We start from the raw sequence: 20,606 nt of genomic DNA on the forward strand, positions 1-20,606 counted from the left end.
CAATTTTTGGCTGCCAAATCTTTGGCATGATAAATTTTGGTCGCAAACCAAGTAGACCCTTTGTTTCCTTTATTGGGCTCGCTCGGCTCGTTGAAAAACCAGCCGGATTTTACTGAGCGCGGATAAAAAATACTGTTCACTCTCTCACAAATTCCTCTAGATTCATCCAGATTTCTTTAAATTACTCCCAGCGAACAGGGCCATTATACTGTGATGTTCATTTGTAGAGGCCGTTTGGATCGATCACTCGATGGGTAACTTCATTTATAATAAAATGTGTCCAACTGACCATGTTTGGTTCTATGCTTTCATGGGATGGTAATTAGAGTACAACAATTCGCTAAATTCCTTACATTTACGTAAAAATGTGCCATGCTGATGCTGCTTCATTGTCATTGACTCATTGCTCTCCTACGTACTAACCATGACTTGCCAAAACACTATTAGTCCTGAAGTATGTACGTATGTACATCAACAAAGGACATCTTGTTTGGGTGTTCATGCTGAACGTGGGTGTGCGTACTGGTGAAGACCTTTGTCGATGTGGAGGGTAAACATGACTTTGTATGTCGATTCCTTGCATTCATCTTCCAGTTTGAACCTAAAGAAATGTAACAGGGTAGCAGCCATGATCTTTATCTGCCTTAACGCAAATTCCTTCCCCAAGCAGACACGGGCCTGCCTGATCATGGAAGGAAGAAGCTTGGTGTCGGGTTCATAAATCCGGAGTCCCCAATGGATCTGCTTTCCGACAAAACTCGGTCTAGCAGGCAGCGCAACGACAACACACGTCTGGACCGGCCCAGATACACAATAACAGGCTAAGACCACGATCCGGCCCTCGACAGGCACCTCCGACCAGGGCCTCCCCGAACGGGCCACGACCCGTCACAGGAAAGAGGGATACGGAGCTAAAAACGCTCCTATGGCCCGTCTAGGCACAGGAGTTCGAAGGTTGGCCCACCGATGGGTTCGACAACTGCTCCAGGCACCTTTAGAGTAAGGGGTAGAAAGGGCCGACCTCTGGGTCAGGGGCTCCGCCTCGCCCGACCTCTGGGACCGAGGATACGTCGGACCTTTGCTCGCTGCTCTTTCCCGACTGACACGGTCTGGGGCCAACTGGGAGCAACTGATCGGGGACGCCCGCTCGGTGTGGGCCCAGGGCGTAGGCGGAGCAGATAAGATAATGCGCTCAAGTCAACCGCAATACCAAGGATCGTACCTTTCCATACCCTGCGCACCTGCAGGACGGTGCCACAAGGCTATGACAGACAGACACTATACAACCTTCCAGACGCGTCAGAACATAAACAATATTGTAGGCGCCAACGTTTGTCGTACCAAGCAAACACGGTAGAGCCTGCCAGATGCGTTTGAACATAAACAATATTGTGAGCGCCGACGACCATCTCTACCCGACAGCGTGGGCAACAAGACTAGGTGGCACACGTACGCACTCTCTCTCTCTTTCTCTCTGACTTGTAAGGCCATCCCCTTCACCTATAAAAGGGGATGCGCTCTCTCCCAACAAAAGAGGGGCTAGACGACTCGAGGACTCGACGACCTGAGGACTCGAATAGCTCTAGAACTCGACAGCGACACAAAGCATACGCTCCAATACTTAGCGCACGTTAGAGCGTCCATCACTCTCGGCACTCGGTTCAAAGTCTGACCGGGCCTCTAACACCCCCTTCTCATTCCTACTCGTTTGTAACCCCACAGTAAACTTTGAGCACCTGGGCTCAGGAATAAAGTCTCCGACCGACTGAAACTAGACGTAGGGCACGTTGTCTGAACTAGTATAAATCTTGTGTCACTGAGTACTAGGCCACATCCGATCACAACGCACGGTAAAACTACAAATATTTACTTGTTGGTCAATTGCTAAACCAATTCGACGCTTCAATTGCTAAACCACCTATTCTATACTTGAGAGGGCATGTTAGGCTATCAAAACCAGCCATGAAACCATACCACTAATTAATCCAATTCTCCTACAAAAATTACCAAACTTGGCCTCGTCAAACCCTTTTCAAACTTACAAAATTGACTAAGTCTTGATCGGGTTCGCGTCAAATTCGATTTCTAAGCTATTAAGTATGCTAGCTAGTGAATTCCTTTCTCGACCGTAGGTATTTCATCGCCATCTACAAAGTTCATACTTCTAACTCTACTAAAATTCCGTATATACATTCTATAGTGTTTTCGCTTAATAAAAATTGATTTAAAACCCTAAGTGATATAACTTGACTATGAAATGTAACTTTCGTTTCGCGTTTCCGATGATCATTTCAAGTTACAGAAATTGATTTACACACTATATCACATGCATTAACACATAACCATGATGCTCATGACATGTTTTAGCAAAAGATTTACAGTGTAACACCGAGGGTGTTACAACTAGCTAATCCTATTCTTGTGAAAAAGAAGAATGGGAAATGGAGAATGTGTGTTGACTATACTGGTCTCAACAAGGCTTGCCCAAAGGACCACTTCCCTTTACCACGCATAGATCAGATAGTCGACTCCACCTCAGGGTGCGAAATCCTCTCCTTCCTAGATGCCTACTCATGATACCACCAGATCACGATGAAAAAGTCCGACCAGGTCACGACTTTATTCATCACCCCATATGGTTCGTACTGTTATGTAACCATGCCTTTTGGTCTAAAGAACGCTGGCGCCACCTATCAACGGTGCATGCAGCGATGCTTCACCGACCAAATCGATCCGCCCGACCAACCTGATCAGGTCGAGCGGCCAAAACCAACAATCACCGTCTATGTAGATGATATAGTGGTGAAAATAGCTCAAGCTAGCGACTTGATCGCAAACTTGGCCACAACATTCACGAACCTCCAAAGGTTCAGCATCAAATTGAATCCCAAAAAATGTATTTTTGGGGTCCCAAAGGGTAAGTTGCTCGGATACATCATGTCCAAATGCGGCATCGAAGCCAACCCCAAAAAAATCACGGCCATCTCCAACATGGTCTCGATACATAATGTCAAGGGCATACAGAGGCTCACTGGCTATTTGGCCGCCCTGAGCCGGTCCATCTCCCAACTAGGTGAATGAGGGATGCCTCTCTACAAACTTCTCAAGAAGATAGACGCATTCGTCTAGACAAAGGAGGCACAACAAGCTTTGGAAAGCCTCAAAGCATCTCTCACATCAGCACCAATCCTTGTCGCTCCCGAACGGGGAGAATCCCTCCTCTATGTCATGGCAAGCAACCACGTTGTGAGCGCCGCCCTTGTCATCAAGAGGGAGGAGCCAAGACACCCCCTGAAGGTCCAACGACCGGTATACTTCGTCGGTGAGGTACTCACCGACGCCAAAGTTCGCTACCCCTAGGTTCAAAAGCTTCTGTACGCCGTGCTGATGGTGACCCGGAAGCTCCTGCACTACTTCACCGACCACGAGGTATGGTCGTCGCCTCATACCCACTCGGGGATGTCATCCGTAACCATGATGCTGCCGGCCAAATCTCCATGTGAGCTCTCGAGCTCATGGGCCACGACATCAGGTAGTCCCCCGCACCGCTATTAAGTCTTAGGCTCTTGCCGACTTCATCGCCGAATGGACAGAAGTCCAACTCCTGACCCCAGACGTCACCCACGAGTACTAGACGATGTACCTCAATGGGTCGGTCATGGCGCCCAGCTCAGGGGCTGGAGTGGTTCTGATCTCCCCGGATGGGAGCAGGCTCCGCTACGTGATCCGTCTCCATTTTTCAGCCTCAAACAATGCTGCGGAGTACGAGGCCCTCATCAATGGACTACACATCGCCATCGAGCTCGGCGCCACACGGCTGTATATGTCCATGGCGACTCAGAGTTGGTCGTCGACCAAGTCATGAAGGAGTCCTTCTACAAGAGCCCTCTTATGGCGGCGTACTGCTAGGAGGGTCACAAGCTCAAGGACAAGTTCTGAGGGATCGAACTGCATCATGTCCCTCAAAAAGACAACGATGCCGCCGACTTCCTCGCAAAATTAGTGGCCAGACAGGAACCTCCCACCACCGGGGTCTTTGTAAACGACCTCCACGAGCCGTCTGCCCGCATCCGAGAGGATTCGACCCAGACGCGCTCCAACACCAATCTAGCACTCGGGGGCTTCGACCTCTCGACGTGCCCCAACCGTGACCGAGTGCTTGGGGGCTCCGACCTTGGTGCCTCCATGGCAACGTCGCCCGACGACATCGCCGTGATGGCACTCGATCTGGTCGACTGGAGAGTACTACTGCTCACCTACCTCCTCGAGGAGGTTCTCCCACCGTAAAGGACTGAAGTGCGATGAATCGCTCTACACACCAAGACGTTCATCACCATTAGTAACAAACTTTATAAGCGAAGTCCGTCGAGAGTGCTCGTGAAGTGCATCTCGACCGACCAGGGGAAACAGCTTCTCCTCGAAGTCCATGCTGAAATCTATGGACATCATGCGGCCCCAAGGTCGCTGGTCAGGAAAGCCTTTCACCAAGGTTTTTACTGGCCCACTGCGCTGTGAGATGCAGAGGAGGTGGTCCGTAGGTGTGAAGAATGCCAGTGCTACGCTCGACAGACTCATCTGCCGATGCAAGAACTTCAGACCATCCCCATCACCTGGCCATTCATGGTCTGGGGCCTAGACATGGCTGGACCCCTCAAAAAGGCCCTAGGTGGCTTCACTCACCTACTCGTGGCGGTGGAGAAGTTCACCAAGTGGATAGAGGTGAAGCCCATCCCCAATATCCGCTCGGAAGAGGCAGTCAAGTTCTTCCTCGACATCATCTATCGGTTTGGTGTCCCTAACTGTATCATCACCGACCACAGAACAAACTTCACCGGGAAGAAGTTCCTAGACTTCTGTGATGGATACGGCATTAGGATCGATTGGGCCTCGGTCGGACACCTGCATACTAACAGTCAGGTCGAGCAGGCCAATGGCATGGTCCTCCAAGGACTCAAGCCCCGCATCTTCAACCGACTCAAAAAGTTTGTCGGGTGATGGGTTGCAGAGGTCCTAGCAATCCTCTAGAGCCTAAGAACGATCCCCAATCGATCCACAGGGTTCACCCCTTTCTTCCTAGCATACGGAGCCAAAGCAGTGTTGCCCTCCGACCTCGATCACGACGCCCCAAGAGTAGAGGCCTTCGACTAAGACCAAGCCACGGAGGCTCAGCAGGACGCGGTTGACCTGCTCGAGGAGGCTCATGAGACAACCGTCATCCGCTCCGCTCGTTACCAGCAAACTCTCCATAGGTACCATGAAAGAAAAATTAGGGGGAGGATCCTTGAGGTCGGTGATCTCATACTTCGGAGGACCCATTCAACCAAGGAAATTATCTACAACTTTTATTCAGACCACATTCCCAGATTCTGTCGTTAGGTTACTCAAAAACAGGATACAACCGAAACTGTTTCCAGATTCCAGACTACGCTGAGACTTTAACTTGAAACAGAGATATCTCACGAACCAGATCAGATATTGGGGTGATTCCAGAGGCATTGGAAAGATGCTTAAGTCTAGTTGTTCCCATAAAAATTTCATAATCTTTGGTCATGTAAATTTTAATTGGCATTAAGATAAAGGCAGACTGCTCTGAAAAACAGATTCCAAGAGAACAAGATGTAACATACCCAACTATTCATTTATCGACCCGAATCTTTAATATTCTTAACTATGGAACTTGCGGACATACCCACAAAGTTCCAGCACACATTACAAAGATCCAACTCACACATAAACATAATAACAAATCAACTAAACACACCAATGTTCACACCGCACTAATAGACTCGACTAGACTCAACTCAACTCGTTCTACTATCGTGTCATTACATAAAGAGGGACTCCAATATCTATGGGCGATACTTATGGGGAACCTCCTCATACATCTTTGGCAAATTGAGGCACACCCTTTGTTCGTCTATCACCTGCTGGTGCCTCTTGATAGTTTCCTGCTGCGCCTTCAATTGATTCTCCAATCGGCGAATCTTTGACATAGACTCATAACCAAAGTGTACCATCACTTCGGTGGTTGGATCCGTGCCCTGCGGGTCCATCATCGCCCATCCCAATTCTGGGTGTTGATGAGGGAGGAAACAATATTGATCATCCTTCATGTTCTCGAATCGGCGACCACGGAGGCCTATGCAAGCTTCAGCGGCTGCATCTTCTATGTCGTCCTCCATGGTAGCACGGTGACCATGGTACGCGTAGTTTGAATCCAGCTGATATGTGCCTTTCTGTTCATCCTTGATGGTGATGCACACCCTAGTCTTCTAGTAGGTGTCTTCAAGAGGGTGCGTATGTTCCTCGCTGGCGTATTCTACAGCTACATCCTAGTCACTGTAGTAGGTCTGAAGCAGGCTCATGAGTCGGTGATGTGAAACGGAGGATTCACACCCCGGCTTATACCACACCTTTATTGTCCACCCCAATGGCGGGATCGACTCATCCTCTTCAACAATGTCTTCCTCTTCATTTTCGAACAAGTCGACGACCTCGACTTCTTGAGGTTCCTCCTGAACGGGCTCAGGCGTAGATACTGGTGTTGGCGGATCGAATTCCTGTTCCTAGGGTTCTTCCTCCTCAGGCCCCATGGACAAACCTTGAGATGGGTAGTACCCTCCCGTGCTGATGTGGGTAGTCTTGTGGGCACGAGGCATCTACAGAATTAGACTTAGTTAGATGAGGTTAGAAGCAATAATTTTCATAATAGAATAAGACAAAAGAAGCATAAAACTTTTAGCAAATAACAAGGGTGAGATAGAAAGCATGAAATGAGTGAAGCAAAAGAAGCTAAAACGACCATTGCTAACTAGGCTTGCGTCCTATAGTCAACACAGCTCTGATACCAATCTGTCACACCCAATTTTAAGGATAAAATGGGGTGCAAAACCTTATGTGCGCCCAGAGGTCAGTCACACACATAAGCTGACAAATTATGAATAGTATCATCACCAATGTTTATTACATCACGAATACGTCAGAGTTATTACATAAATATAGCGTAGGTAATAAAAAGATCTCTCGTGGAAGCTCCATTTCACAGGGACATCGACTGGTTGACCACAAGTCTAGAAGTCCTCAGGAAAATCATCATACCCAAAGTCATCTGTTACCCATCCAGGATTTTTGTCCATGTAATGAAAATAAACAAGCGTAAGTACATATCGTACTCAACAAGTGTAACACGGGGTTCATGAGGCTCAAAAGGCTTGACACAGGTTTAACAACGTTTAGCTTTTAGTTGTCACAATTTTAGCTTAAGAGTAGCAACAAGTTGTTTCAATTCCCATTGCAAAACACATGATCAATGTAAACATGATTAATGAATAGCATAAACAAATAATTCTTAGTGTTCATCTATTCCGTAAATGTTCCAAGGCCGCTCGTGACCGTGAGCACGACTGTTATAACAGTTTTACACTCTGCAGAGGTTGTACACTTTCACTGTGAGTCATGATACCCATATGCCCGGGTTAATTACTCCCAAAACACTTCCAAGGTGAGCAGGCAGGGGTCACTATGAAGCCTTTCAAAGGTTCGTCTAACAAGTTAGGGCCATTAGATTCACTCAGCAAACAGTTATAGGAACCCCCTGTCAAATAGCACAATTCCTTCATGGCTATACACATAAGAGTAGAGGTTGTCCTATACCCGATTCGTCAAGCCATTCTTATGCCAATAAAGGTAACCACTAACAAGCTAGAAAAGGTCCTCATACTGAGCTCAAGCCAGAGCCATGTAGCCCTCACAGCTGTACTGTAAGTCCTGGATGATCACTTACAGATAAGTCCTTAGAGAGAGGAATCTGAAGCATTTAGAAAGTAGCTAAACACTCCAGCCCCCTGTTTCCATGTTGCTAAAAAGTCATATTTTGATGTTTATTGCATATACCATTAGTCAAGTTACAAGATCATGGTTTAATTGAGCACTAGCAAAGCTACCCAAATGCATAACACGTAGGTAACAAGGCAAAAGTTCAATTCTAAGGAATTCCTATCAAGGCGACACATGCAACATGAATTTAATGAATTAAAGTGAATAGGAAACAAGGATGATCCCATGCTATACTTGCCTTGAGGAAAGTATTCCTGCTGGTCCTGCTCGTCAAAGTCGTACCCTTGATCTCCCACGAACTGCTCACCGTCTATACTCGATAACCGCAGCAACATACAATCATCCAGGAGCAATCATGCAAAGCAAACAAGGCTACAGATTAGAACAGTACACCAACAGCAAAGAGTCAAGATGAAAAGTTTGGAAAACGAATCTACGTCTCGCTATGAACACACAGACGCGAAGATCACAAAAATCGGATCTAAAACGGAGAAGTTATGAATTAAACAAGATTTCCTATAGGCAAATAATAGATTAAATCTAATCCTGAATTTTAAAAGTTGGAAATCTAGTTTACAGCAACATAAACATGTAGATTACTTAATTACGAACCTAACGTAACTTGAATGGGTCAAATCGGAGTTAAAACGGAGATTTTATGGATAAAACAAGATCAGTGGCAATTCTGTAAATAGTTGAAAACGTATTTTTGATCTAAACCGACGAAATTACGCTTTCCAAAGAAGAAAACATAAACTGTGAAACACGCAAAGGACCGCGGGTTCTATATTCAAAAACTCCAGGGACTCTTTAGAAACTATACCAGGCGAAAGGGTATCATGAAATCTCGACCTTCGGATCTATTTTGGACGGCTGAGAATAGAAGCAAGGGAGAGAGAGGGCGCGCGGCCGGCCGGAACTGTGACGGCGGCGAGGTGCCTGCGGTGGCGCCATGGATGAGCTCACTCGAGAAGTTGGTTTCAGTGATTCCGACCACTATCCTTTACGGGAAACAGCCGGGGAGCAAGAGGGAGACTCGGAGAACTCCATGGAGACATCGGTTGAGGCAGTGGAGGGACGGCGACGGTGGCACGCGCTAGCTTGCGGCTCGGCTCCAACGGCAAAGTTGCACGAGGTACTGAGAGCGGAAGAGCGAGGGGAAAACAACTTCAAAAGGTTTCTTACCTCCACACGTAGCTCGGTAGGGGATCATGGTGTCGGTGAAGCCGTGGGGGCGTCTCGGCGGCATCGAGCTTCACCCAGCGGGATCCAGGCGGCGGTGCTGGCTATCTTGGGGCAAGGGAGATGCAAGGCAGGGCACGGGGATAGACGGCTCAGCGTGGGCTCGCTATTTAAGAGGCTAACGCGGCATAGGGCGCAAGGCATCGAGGAGGTCGTGACCGCTCTGGACTCGGCGGCGTCGGCGCGGTGTCCGTCTGGGACACGAGACAGAGGAGGAAGGAGGAGAGCCCGATAGCTGGGCCCAAGCGGTCAGCGGGTGGAGAGGAACGCGTGGCTGTGGGAGCGGCTGGCGTCTGGCTGGGCCAGCGAAGCTGGGCTTCGGCCTACAGCGCTGGGCCTCGGCCTGAGCAGAGAGGAAAGGAAAGCAGCGTCCTGGAAAAGAAAACGGGCCCCGCGGGAAAGAAATGGAGTGGGCCAGAAACAGAGGAAGGAGAAAGAATTTGTCCTTTTCTTTTTCTAATTTCTTTCCAAAACAATTTTGAAGACAAAATTCAAATCAAGTTCAAATTTGAATTCAAATCAAACCATTCCAAAAATTAATATGCAGCAGCATGAATGCACATTCATTGTTGTTAACCTATATTAAATTTTAATTCGATAAACTTTATTATTCTTCCTAAATTTAAATGCTCACAAAAATGCTCAATAAATCAGTTTCCCCTAGTTTAAATTGTTGTAAAATTTAGGGTGTTACACATGGTGACCGAGGTGATCCGACCGAGCGCCTACCAACTGAAACATGACAATGGCAACGTTCTCACCAACACATGGAACATCGAACAGTTACATCGTTTCTTTCCCTAAAGCTCGGTCTTACCGTTTATTTTCATTCAATGCTCGCTCCTACAGCACCCCAGCCCGAGCACTCCCGAACGAATATATAGTAACACTTTTTTTACTATCATATAGTAACACTTTTCACCCAAACAAAAGGGCATCGCCCAAATGAAAGGGCATTCTGTTCCTTTGATTACCCTACGTAACTTGTGCTTTTAGCCTCCAGACCGATCCCACCCTACCACGACCTATGGTTACGAGCAGCTGAGCCTCACGGGCCATGCCCGGGTTCTTAAGGTTGCAGCCTACGGGTCAACGGGCAGGTGCAAAAAAGAAAGGACAAAAACAAGCTACACAACGATAAAAACAATGGCGGATGGGATAAGCTTCCCCTCACAAGTGATTTCATCACAAAAACAAACTTAAAATATTCACGAATGTAAAACTGTTCACACAAGGGCTCCCCCACGAATTCATCTTTTACATAAACTGACTATTTTTACTCTAACTCTATTATTCCCCCAGCGGCATCGGCTGATGGTACGGTTGACGAGGACGAAGGCAGCTCGGTTGTGGTCGGACGACGACGCTCAGCTCGGCCATGGTCAGGACGACGTTCGGCTCGGTTGGGGGCGAGACGACGCCCGCCTCTGACCTGGCCTCCGCTGCCTCCATAGGCTGGACGACATCTTCCCGATGCATGTCTACGGCCACGGTCAAACGGCGAGCCCCCATCACCCACTGCGCGGTGACCTGCTCAGCGACCATCTGTGCATGTGGCACCAAACTCACCCCCAGCGCATGGATTTTGTCTGTGCTCCACCCATCGGTGCATCCTCTATAGATGGTCGCGAAGTCTAGATCGGGGTAGTGGGTCACCACCGAGGTCAGCACCCCCAACGTCCTATAGAACATGCCATCAGAGATGAGCGCCCAAACTTCATTTGGGACCTCCGCTAGCTGGACGGCAGGCGTACTAGTACTCGGTCCCAACCCGAACACCTCGAAGATGACCACTTGCGCAATATTGCGAAGCTGGTTGAGCTCTCCCTCGAGAATGCGTCGCTCCTTAAGGGACTAGGCTAGCGCCTCCATGCTCCGACCGACGGCCGCTTTGACCGTCTCCAGCTCTTGCTCTAGAGAGCCGATCTTTCCACCTAGTTCTAGAAACGGACGACAAATTCAGGAGTAAAGGAAAGAAAAAGTCAAGGCATCAACCAAGGGCAGAATAGGTACGTACTGAGGTGGGCACTTTTGAGAATGGAGAGCCCTTCCTCTTGCCAGGTCACCCTTTCGAGCTGTCGAGCGTTCGACTCCTCTGCCCCGAGCATCTGCCCCTGGAGTTTGACCACTTCTTGCTCGGCGTCCTACCAGGCCTTCTGCTCTGCCTCTAGAGCCTCCAAGGACTTTTGGAGCACCACCTCAGTCTCTGCCAAGTGGCCTTCACCACGTCAAGTTTCTGCTCGGCAGCAGTCGCCCGCTCAACCGCACGCATCTCCACCGCCCATGCTCCCGTCGCCTCGGCCGCCCGGTCTTAGGACTCATAGCGGGTGGACTCCAGCTGGTGCCTGTGCTCATCGACCTACCATGATGCCACCGCTTCTTGCTCCATCCGATTGTGCTCCTCCTGGAGAAACTGAGACTTGTGGATCGACATCATCTCTAGATCCTGCGAGACAAGAAGCAGGTGTGCTGAGACAACCGTTTAAATGCCAAGGAATCAAAGACAACACCAAGAATGCAGAAAACTTAGCTCTGCAACGCGTGGTAGGTCGATAGTCATGGCCTGATGGATGAGCTCAAACCTCTCCAATGCCTCCTTGAGCCTCGCCTTGGTAAGGGCGAGATCGGACTCCATCGACAGTCCTCTCTCCCCGAGCAGGTGCCAGAACTTCACCTATAAAAGGGGATGCACTCTCTCCCAACAAAAGAGGGGCTAGATGACTCAAGGACTCGACGACCTGAGGACTCGAATAGCTCAATAGCTCTAGAACTCGACAATGACATAGAGCATATGCTCCAATACTTAGCGCACGTTAGAGCGTCTGTCACTCTCGGCCACTCGGTTTAGAGTCCAACCAGGCCTCTAAGACCCCCCCTTCTCATTCCTACTCGCTTGTAACCCCACAACAAACTTCAAGCACCTAGGCTCAGGAATAAAGTCACTGACCAACTGAAAATAGACATAGGGCACGTTGCCTGGGCCAGCATAAATCTTGTGTCATTGAGTGCTAGGCCATATCTAATCACAATGCACGGTAAAACTACAAATATTTACTTGTTGGTCAAATTTTGCACCGACAGTTGGCGCCATCCGTGGGGAGGACGCCGTGCGTTCATGCCTTTGGTCATCGGATGGCCCACCTTTCCACCATCTTCGACATGATGGGCTCGAGCGATACGATTCGCTTCGGCTCGCTGGAGTTTCCCACGCTCCCACTTGATGGGATGTGGGCTCCTCCCATCTTCGTACCATTCTAGACCTTTCTCTTCGGGAGTCTGGACTTTGTCGTCGACCAGCTCGGTGTACTCTGCCTCCACGAGGAGGCGCTCGTCCCAGCGTCCACTGGAGGAGGAGTGCCCTCCATCGACCCTAGGCCACTCGACGACCTCAACGTCGAGACACTCGCGCTTCGCCTCAAGGCCATGCTAGGCTCAAACCCCATGGTGAGTGATGTACATATTGTTCTTTACTCACTATTTAACACCTTCCGCCGACTGTCCAGAGGGATCCTGTTGTCCCCATCGTGACCGTCGTGCGACTGGTTCCCCTACGGCTTCATGTCCCCCATAGACATATGTGCATGGGGGCTCTGAAGTATCCTAATGCTGCCCCCTCTCACATCCGAGTTCATGGGGATGGAGGGCTACGCTCCCACCTCCTTCCACGACCTCGTCGATGATGAGGTCAAAAGCGACGGTTCCAGCATCGGCGATGTCATGGCACCTGGCCACCCTCTGTCCGAGAGTGCGCTATGGCGGATGCCCTAGGACAACCACTAGTGGTAGTGGACTATCTATAGACTCACACCCCTCTGGATTCCTGTATGAAGGCCCTGGCACATGCGCAGGAGCACGGCGAGGAGTTATGACAAAGGGGCAGAGCCAGCCGCCACCTGCGCTGGCGGGCTCGACGTAGCATGCTGTGCCACATGCGTGTAACCAGGTGAGCGATGCTTGGGGTCACGCCCGTCAGGTTCAGTGTAACATCCTAGATGGAGGGAACGACCCCCTCAGTTTGCTTGAGCTAGCCAGAACATCGCTGCTGCGGTGATGCTACTATGCGGCCTCCTCGAGCCTACCGACCCCTAGGAACAAGCAATCCACCGCAACCTCCAAGTGCTGGTGGAGACCGCCACCATTCAGCAAGCAGAGAGCTCCGCGTCGCGACACCGGCTCATGGCCTCTTAACCAACTAGGGGACTAGGGCCGCACCAGTCGAATCACTCCGTCCACTCATCGTAGCAGTTGCTGGGCGTGGAGTAGGAAGCCACGGCTACACCACAGTCCAACCCGATGCTGGCTCCACACCGACCACCTATGTGCGAATGGCTCAGGCCAAACCATGACGCTCACAGCATCATCAACAATCGACGCCACGCCCGACACGATGATAATGCCTATCGAATGGCGGTGAGACCAGGTGGTGCGGGCCCTGGCCTGACCATTGAGGAATGCAGGGACACGCACCCAGGCATGGTGGCTCACCAAATGACTGGAGCACCAGCCTAGATGGCTCATGTCCATGCGCCTTTGGTCGTTGCATCCAGAAAGCGATGTTCCCACAGTGCTTCCGACCGCCCACCAACATCGCCAAGTACACCGGGGAGACGAACCTCGGTATATATCTCGAAGACTTCCGGCTCGCCTGCCGAGCCAAAGGAGTGGATGATGACTACTTCATCATCTAGTACCTCCCCATATGTGTGGGGGAGCAAGTTCGTGCATGGCTCGAATTCCTTCTGCCCAACAGCATCAGCGACTAGGTGGATCTCAAGAGGGTCTTCGTCGGAAATTTCTAGGGGACGTATGTTCATCCTAGGAATTCCTAGGACCACAAGAGCTGTCAACAGGAGCCCAACGTATTCCTGTGGGATTATATCCGTAGGTTCTCAAAGCAGTGCAACTCCCTTCCTGATGTCGTCGACGTGGACGTCATCAACACGTTCCTCTCTGGGACAACCTGCGAGTCCTTGATCCACAAGCTCGGCTATGTGAAGCCCCGTACCACCCGTGACCTAGTCAACATTGCCATGAACCTCACCTCTAGTGAGGAGGTAGTCGAGGTGGTCTTCAGTGGCGGTCAAGACAGGGGCAAGGCCAAGCGCGAGGACCAAGGCGAGTGCCCCTCCACACAAAGGGGCAAGAAGAATGAGAAGGATCGGCGCCAACTGTAACACCTCGGGTGTTTAAAATACTAAAACCTGACATGTCATCATATGCATTGCAAAGCATTTGGCATTTGGTGAAAACTTTGAGATGCATACACTAAAACAAGTTTCTATTCATGTGGTATGTGTTGAATTGTATTGTTTGACTTAAATTCAAAGTTTGTTTGGATTTTTGAATTTTTCGAGAAAACCCCGCTTTTCAGCATTTAAATCCTACCCTAAAAATCCATTTCAAAATATAAGCATATTTTGGGGTTGAGCCCAAAAGCAAAAATGTAGAGCTTCACAAGTTATACAAAGTTTGTTTTTGGAGTTTTTCAAGTTGTTTAAAATATTTGAGAGTAATTTGTGGATTTTGGGCAAATGGCATTTCTGTAATTTGAGTGAACAGTGTCCACCACCTAAGCTACATTGCCGTTGGACCTTCTTCGGCGTTCCAGGCGCGTCGTGGCCGTCCTTGATGTCGCGCTGGCACGGAAACGGCTCCGTCGTGGCTTCCTTGAGCTTCTGCGCCGCGCTATAAGTACCAATACGCCGTCGTCGTCGTTTTTCTTCTTCCTTTGTTTTCACCACCGCCGTTGCCATCTCGGTAAAGGCCGTCCTAGTTCCGTATTTTCCTTGCGAATCCAGCCAGCTAACATTGGTCGACTGAAATTGCCGAGAATCCGCTGTCCACGTCTTTCTTCCTCGCGGTCGGCAACTTCACCGCCACGGGCGTGTCATACTGGTCAGAGCCCTCTGTCGCCGGTTCTCCCTCACCGACGATCTTTGCTCCGCCGTGATCACCGTAGTCGTCGTCACGCCTCTCCGTTGCTCCTCCGACCCTGCTCGTTGCCCAGTCATGTTCGAGGTGAGGTGCTGAACCCTTCTGTGCTTAGTGTTTAACCTCTATCGTGCTTGTGTCACCAGTGTAGTGCGGTCGTGCCATCGTGCCGCCATGGTCATCGCTGTGCTCGGTCCAGTATGGAATTGGAGTGGTGTATCAGCTAGTATAGTGGTCGGATAGTTCACCGTAGTGGTCGGATAGTTCACCGTAGTGGTCGGATAGTTCACCGTAGTGGTCGGATAGTTCACCGTAGTGGTCGGATAGTTCACCGTAGTGGTCGGATAGTTCACCGTAGTGGTCGGAGAGTTCACCGTAGTGGTCGGAGAGTTCACCGTAGTGGTCGGAGAGTTCACCGTAGTGGTCGGAGAGTTCACCGTAGTGGTCAGAGAGTTCACCAAAGTGATCGGTGCTGGCGTGGTCACATCAGTTACAAATATGGTTTGGTTAGTTTGGTTTGTAACTGTACTGCGAAGGAAAAATTGTATCCAAATTCTTAATTTTTGTATCCATCATCGAGCATCATGTTTCGTATTCCGCATCATGTTAAACATGGCAATGTTACTACGTGTAGTAAACGAAGGTGAACACGTGGTAGTTAATCAAGTTGCGGAGGAGGGTGATCCGTCTGTTGAGGTCGGATCGAATACTTGTGTAACGTCGCAGGAGCCGGACTTTTCCGTCAACGAAGGCAAGCCCCGGATGCATACAACCCTACCTTGTGTTTTACAAATTAATTTCGCTTTTGCTTTCCGTTACTGCATTAAGTGATTAGGAGTTAAGTAAGAGCCTAATTGGTGCATTACCAACCTTGTTATTCCATATTTACCATATTACCAGTTTTAAATTCGTATATGCCTAGTTTTGCTTAGCTATGCTGAGAATGATGAAAGTCGGGTGATTACCTGCCACCTGAAAGTTTTAAATGGAACTTTGGTTACTTATGTTATCATGTGATATGGGAATGTGGAGTAATAAATCTAGACCGGGCGGACTCGGTGTGTGTGAGCCACAAGACATGGAGGTCTTGTGAGCGGGTTCTTTCCGCCTGTGTCGATTAAGGCATGTCCGTTGTTGAATTGCATGAGGTGAGAATTTGTAGTACTAACCACATACTCCGGTAAGCCTTTACTTGGCGATTCTATTACGAGAATGGCTACTCGCGCACTGGGAGTGGAGAGATGGCGGGAATAGCGTGTACCCTCGTGGCTAGAATGTGGCCGGATTGGAGGTGTGCTGTATTCTCGGGTGGCGCGGACCTGTTCTTATTTTAGAGGATCCGAGAATAGGTTGGTATATGTAGGTCGGGGACCTGCATATGTCGTGTGGTCTGGAATCCCCAGCTGGGACTTAATCGGTTCGAATCGTCGTTGCTCCTCGGTTATGGAGACTCAACTCACTGTTCATCATCGTAGTAATAAACAACTAGAACTTGAGAATGGTCTGTGAAGGTGTTGGTTATGAAGTTTCATGATCTCATTACGGATCATGTCGGCTTTGTATATGATCTTATGAAGTTTTAAATGTTGACATAAAGAATTTCGTTAAAGAGCTTTTACGCAAAAGAACTTTGATTATTGCTAAAGCCATACCTTGAATCCCTGAGCCTGCATTCCTGAGTTTTATTAATTTTTATTTCGGTTAAGTCTTGTTGAGTACTTTTGTACTCAGGGTTCATCGACCCCTTGTTGCAGGTGAGCCTCATGAGCAGATCTGTTTTGGATCGTGCTGCATGACTATCATTCGTTCTGACGATGAGAAGTAAATGTGTGGCCCTTGGGCAGGGCGATCTCCTTGTGTGTTTTGTATTATATTATAATGCCACTCCACTACTACTATGGTTTGTAATAATTATCGAACTTAGTTTGTAAAGTTTGAAACAACTGGTTTGTAAACTATGTTATCGTAAGACTTCCGCTGTTTTTACTCTGGTGTAGATATTTGAATAAATGTTGTAATACTGCAATGACTCTGTAACGTGATCCTGCTCGGAAATCGTGGATGATTCGGGGTTCCCCGAGGACACCCGACAGACTTCTTAAGTTACCAGGAACATATGCATTGTTGTCAAAGGTCGTTGGACAGTGACAAGTGCATGTGGGTCCTATAATTTAGGAGGTTCTGCCACACCAACCGGCCAACCCAGCTTTGGTCGCTTTGGCTGACCGAGTGGGCAAGTAGCCCCAGCAGTGCTAGCCCGACCACTTCGACAAGCTCATTACTAGCTAGTATTTCTAATAGTCTAGAAACGGAACTTGAAAACAAATCCAGCTCAAAAACTTTCTAAGTCTGTCAACAGCTAGACATTGCTATGTTTAGCAATTTATTGTGAGAGATTGGGTTAAGGAGTGGAGTGGTGTAGTGTTATAGCTTGATTTGGTAGTCTCATGTGCCATGTTGAGCATAGTGAAGATGGTTTAGGTCTTAAAGCAACCGTTTGGTCGTGTTGAGCGCTTTAAAATTTGTGCAAGTCACTGTCTCGGGTTGGTTGGCGCCGGGTGCGCGGTCACCACGTGGCCTCCTCACGCTGCGTGCGTGGTTGTGCCTCGCGTGGTAACTCTGTGCCACTACTCTGGGTCAGTCGGGCCACCCGGGCTTGGCCGAGGCCAGCCACAGTGAGCCGTTGGCCCCACGCCTTGCTGCCCTGCCTTGCGCTGCCGCCATTGATGCCACCACGGCCGCGCTGCCGTGGCCATCGCGTCCGCCACTACTGCCTCACATCGCGACACTGCCACTGCTATCGTGTTGCTTTTGTACTTATGTCTGCTTGCTGCATCGCGCTGCCCCCTCCCTGGCCCTGTTGGGTGCCATCCGAGGCCGTGCCCGCCGCCGTCGCTTTGTCAATTATCACACCGCGGTCGCGTGGGCCACACTAGTCAGACATGCGCGCTTGTCAGCTAGCGCAGACGATGGGCCTTCCAATCTCGTGGCTCGTGTCCCACCAAGGTGAGGAGGAGGTGAGCCCACTACCGTGCTCCATTTCTCTCTTTCTCCCTCTATTTTCCACCGCCGTCGAGTCGCGTCACGGTGAGCCAGAGAGCGAGCACCTCTCGTCAATTCCTCGTGCTCGCATCTCCAACTTCACATCCCCTCTCCAACCACCCCAACTGTCTCTCCAACTCCTCGTGCTCCATTTGATTGCTTTGCCTACCACCATGACGTTAAGGCCCGTCATCGCCCGCGTCGTGGCTAGCCTCCACCACTTCACCCCACACAAATTCCTCTACGGCACTAGCTCGCCTTGGCTCCCTCTCCACCATGCGCATGCCAGTGGGAGTGCTACCACCTCCCCGCTGGCGCTGATGTAGCTATGTCCGCCGTGGCTCGTCACCGTGCTCATCGTGCGCACGTGGCCAGCACTGCTCAGCTAGTCGTCGGCCGAACCACCACTTTGGATGGGTTCGTGGTGTGCCCCTGGTGCTTATTCCCTATCTCTATCATCCTGTTAGCACTGTGGCTAACCGGAACATGGTTGCCACTATTGTAGGTCACCCACCGCCGAGGAGAGCCCACTCTGCTTCACCCCTGTTCGTGCCACCACCGCCCATCGTCACGCATCAGCCCATAGGTGAGCATCAGTCCCCTATCAAGGTCTGCAAGGGTCCCGAGTGGCCGGCGTACCACCTAGTGCCACCGCTCACCGCATCGGAGCATGCGGGGGAGGTCAAGGACCATGCCCTTGTAAAGAGGAGAAAGTGCAAGGGTTCCATTGCAAAGTCTCTGTCTATAGAAATAGTACGTGTAGTGTTCATGCTATTGTTTGATAACGCGAGGGTGTTTTTACAAGAATGCCAGCACGCACGCAGGCTCCCTGCCACGGGCCGCCTCTGCATGTGGACTGCGCCCCGCGTGGGCCGCGTTGGGCCAAAATGAGTTTATCTTTTTCGTGGAAAATAGAAATAGCTTTTCATTTTAATTCTGAGCTAAACTTTGGTAATTAATATAAAATAGTGTAGGTATCCAAAAATTGTGAAACAAATTTTGTTAGGTTCCTAAAATTGTGCTCTATCTGTTAGTGTATTTAGTTCATATATATACATGTTGATACCAGGAGCTATTAAATCATTTGAGAGTGCTTAATATTATTAGGTTAAATATTGTAGGAATTGTTGTGGTAAATTGGTGATAGCTTTAGCTTTAAAAAATTTATAGTAGCTTCATGGTATTATTATGTTCTCCCTATATTTTTTGTAGCCTTAGAATAGGCTAAGTACTAGCGTAGTTAGGTGCTCCTTGTTGTAATATAAGTTAAATCGCTAATAAGAGTAAGATTACATTTTAGTTGCTAAGTTAATATCCGTTTGATGAATCCATACCTGTTTTTGGTGGAAATGATAAGTAGTTAGTATCTTAACCATTAGAGCTAGCTTAGTGGCTTAGTAGATGTATTCTTATTTTAAGAATTGTTGTTTCCTTAGTATTAACGTGTTGCATCATCATCGCATGCATGTAGAGAATGAGTTGGCGGAGGTCGTGACCATCAGAGATCATGAGTTCGAGGAGGTGATTGGGGAGTATGAGGAGGAGATCCTCGTGTAGGATGAGGTCCCGGAGCCACCACTGACTGACTGAGCTGACACCCCGCCTGCCCAAGGCAAGCCCCGGTGCATAACCCTTATTTTGAATATTCACTAGATATATATGTGATGTGCATTTACGTTATAGGATTTAATTGAAACTACATGCATAGATATACCTACATATGAGTCCTACTAGCATAGGTCGGGTAGCTGCTATGCTTTGGCTATCGGTAGCATGAGTAACCTGCCATGATAAAATGGTGAAAAGAAATGGAGACCGGGCAGGGATATGGTATGGGTATTGGTGGGTGTAATAGGTTGTGTTCCACGGTGAAAGCTCTAGTTTGGTTTTGGTTAATTGATGAAACCCTAAGTGCTAACCTAGTTTATCAAAGTGATTATGAGATAGGTAGCACTACTCCAAGTGATGAAGCAATGGCAAAGATCATGACGATGGTGATGACATGGTGATGATCAAATGCTTAAACTTGGAAAAGAAGAAAGAGAAAAACAAAAGGCTCAAGGCAAAGGTAAAATTGTAGGAGCCATTTTGTTTTAGTGATCGAGACACTTAGCGAGTGTGATCACATTTAGGATCGATAACCGTACTATTAAGAGGGGTGGAACTCGTATCGAAATGCGGTTATCAAAGTGCCACTATGTAACACCCAGGTGTTTGCCACCAGTTAAGCAATGGGTTTGAGCTCAAACATGGCATATTAAGTGATGACGAAGATGTCAAGGTCAAACCTATGGAAATGAGCCCCAACCTAAACTTGGATATTGCACCCTTGCTTTACATATAGGCCCTTTTCAAGATATATGCTTGGCTGGTGTTATTGGAATATCTTCATGTGTCTCACATCAATACCCATCTATATTGATCCATGGAAAAGTTTTGTGAAGTTTGGAATCAAGAAGTCACATGAAATGACGAGTTATGTCCTTGCTTGAATTATTTTATAAAAGTGAATGGAATTCTCGATCGTCAACCAAATCTTGCAACCATGCCCTAAT

Source organism: Miscanthus floridulus, chromosome 18 (genome assembly GCF_019320115.1).
Source record: "Miscanthus floridulus cultivar M001 chromosome 18, ASM1932011v1, whole genome shotgun sequence".
Lineage (NCBI taxonomy): Eukaryota > Viridiplantae > Streptophyta > Magnoliopsida > Poales > Poaceae > Miscanthus > Miscanthus floridulus.